Below are 3,277 nucleotides of genomic sequence, written 5' to 3'. Positions count from 1 at the left end.
ACTTGTTGCCTAGGCTGGAGTACAATAATGGGATCTCAGCTCACCGCAACATCTGCCTCCTGGGTTCAAGTGATTTTCCTGCCTCAACCTCCTGAGTAGCTGGGATTATAGGCATGCACCACCATGCCCAGATAATTTTGTATTTTTAGTTTCTCCATGTTGGTCAGGCTGGTCTCAAACTCCCTACCTCAGGCGATCTGCCTCCCTCAGCCTCCCAAAGTGGTGGGATTATAGGTGTGAGCCACCATGCCTGGCATCGAGTCTTGGATGAAATCTTGGAGTAGAAAATAGACATTAAATAAGAGCTATGGAAATCTGAATAAAGTATAGGCCCTCGTTAGTAATAATGTATCATTATAGGGTTGTTAATTATGACAAATATACCATGCTAATCTTAAGATGTTAACTGGGCATGGAGTATATGAGAACTCTGCCCTACTGTGATCGCTAATTTTATGTGTCAACTTGGCTGGGCTATGGGTGCCCAGATATTTGGTCAAACATTATTCTGGGTGTTTCCATGAGGGTGTTTTCGATGAGATTAACATTTAAACTGATGGACTTGGAGTCAAGCAGATTGTCTTCCATAATGTAGATGGGCCTCCTGCGATCAGTTGAAGGCCTGAAAGACTGGCCTCCCTGAGCAAGAGAAAGTTCTCCAGCATACTGTCTCCGGACTTTACCTGCAATGCCTGTTCTTTATGGTTCCCACAGCAGACTACAATTAGACTTGAAGTGAAATGTCAGTTCTCCTGAATCTCCAGCCTGCCAGCCCACCTTACGGATTTTGGATTTGCCAGCCTCCATAACAGCATAAAACAATTCCCTTTAATACATATCTTTCTATGTGTGTATTCACATCCTATTTGTTCAATTTCTTTGGAGAACTCTGATTAATCCAACTACTTTTACAACTTTTCTGTAAATCTAAATTCATTCTAAAGTAAATAATTTATTTAAAAGGTAAATTTTAAAAAGTGAGTAGCCTTGAGAGAGGCAGCACACTGGGTTAAATGTATTCTGAGCTAAATTTACTCTAAATTCCAGTTTTTTTCTTGGAGCTTCAGTGTAGAAAAGTATCAAAGGGAAAAACAGGAATTAAGGTCTTTTATTGGACCTGTTTTTCCCTTTGATACTCTACTACACTAAAAGTAGAACATGAATCCGATCTTCATAAATCCCTTTCTTATTAATAATTCAGCTTCTCAGACATTCTGATAGATTGTATTCCGAGATAGTAGATACACACATACTAGAGTCTGAAAAAAGTTCTCCATTGTAAGAGAAGAGTCAGGCCACTTGTCAGGCAGGGGTTTCCAGAGGGAATATGTGACTGCTGTCCCTTGTCCCTGCTCCCTTCCCGTCCTTATCCTTGATTCCCAGAGGGAGCCCAGAAACCCTTAACTGTTTTCTGTAGTGTTCTAGCTCCCAGTCCAAGAATGGAGGCATGCAGAAGGGGTTGAAGCTGAACTACGTATGAGAAGCTGACCCTGAGTGAAGTATCTGGGTTACTGTTGAGGCTCTGCCCTGAGGATTGCAGTGACTTGGCAGAGCTCACCATGGCCCCTGACACTTCTTCATCTGTGGAAGTCTGTGATGGGCTAAGAGGACATTCAGTAATAGACAGGTAAATAATGAAGTTAAATAAAAAGAATGAAGAAGGAATGGCTAAGATTCTCATTAACGATTCTTTCATTTAATTTTTTTGTAATATGCACTGGAATATTTCCAAGTGGAGTTTTTCCAACTGGAAATGCAATAATATGAGATTATTATTTTTTTTTAAAAGAGGCTAGAAATGAAACAGAGCATTACAGGGATGCTTTAAAGAGTTTCTCTGTTGAGTTCTTCAGCTCACAGTAGAAAAAATTTTAGGACGAAACATGAAATGTGTGAGAATTAAAGGGCTGCAAAAAATAAAAATTTATGAGTTTCTAGGGCAGTCTCTCTTTTACGCACATGCACACTTACACACATTCCAAAAGTAAATACTGATAGGTGTTAGTGTCACCTACTGTGCACATAGAAGTGAAAGAAATGTTTATAATTCTGACCTCAGTGACTCCAGTAGGCTAAGTCCTTTAGTGTTTAATATTGTTTCAGAGTTTGTGCTGTTAAATCAAAAGGTTATCTATAATACATCTGGTGCTATTAATGCAAAAGATCAGGGGTATTCAAAAGACATTTATTCATTATTAATATAGATAATAAAGGATCATTTATGAGGCTTCAGATGAGATTTTTATCATCAAAAGCTTAAAAAGGGAAATTTATTTTTGCTTCGAGACAGACATGAGAGGTATCCATAATGGGAAATGTGAGAGTCAACACAAAACTGTCAAATTCACTCTGTTTCTGAAGATGGCTGATACTTTATAGCAACAGATTAAAAAGAAAATAAAATCTTGTGCTTTAAATTTCTATTGACAGAAACTTCATGATTTATTCTAGGTTTGCCCTTTATTGAGATGTCTTGTTGATATTCTCTGCTTCTTTCTATTACATTTGTGGTCTTTGATGGCTTATGTAAATTGAATGAGGGAGAAATATGTCAAATTTTACAAAATATTAGGGACCGTTGGCAAATAAACACAGGACCAAGTTGGCTCCAGAATCTTTACAAACTAAGCAAGAGCTGTGACTCCTCTAGCTTTTATTGAACTTGAGAAGTAATGAAAGAGGGTGACTTGAAAATAAACTATTTTGGAGGAGGTGATATAAGGTTGGGAGATCTGGAAGTGTTCTTAGATGTGGAACATAGTGTGATTGGAATTGCTATTAGCTTATGCTGTTGGAGCTGATCAAAGTGGACCTTAAATGGATTTTTAAGGGAGTTGAGATTTTCAGAATTTCTTCGACCTTGAATCTGCAAGTACACACAAATAAACCAATTCCCTAACCAGTTATGGTAGATGACTTATTTGAATTTGAGTTTGGAATTTATAAGTGAAAAATAGAAAATTAAGAATATTCTACTCAGGTATCAGGTACACAGCAAGTGATCAGGATATGTTTGCTGAATAAATGAACTTTTGCTTAATAAATGTTTGCTGAATAAATGTGTCTTGTTAGGTCCAGGTGTCACAGTTGAAGTTACCTTGTACCAAAGGACAGTGGGGATATTCCAAAAGCATTTATTTATTAGTAATATACATAATTGAAAACCATGTGTTTGGGATTGCAGATGAATTACCTTCATTAAAGAATAAAAAACAAAGATTTATGGGCCAAAAACCCCAGGTTAGCCTGATTTTAATATTGGCTAGTAAATTCAGTA

Source organism: Cebus imitator, unplaced genomic scaffold (assembly GCF_001604975.1).
Source record: "Cebus imitator isolate Cc_AM_T3 unplaced genomic scaffold, Cebus_imitator-1.0 Scaffold43, whole genome shotgun sequence".
In the NCBI taxonomy this organism is placed as follows: domain Eukaryota; kingdom Metazoa; phylum Chordata; class Mammalia; order Primates; family Cebidae; genus Cebus; species Cebus imitator.
Note: the sequence above shows the minus strand (reverse complement) of the source record.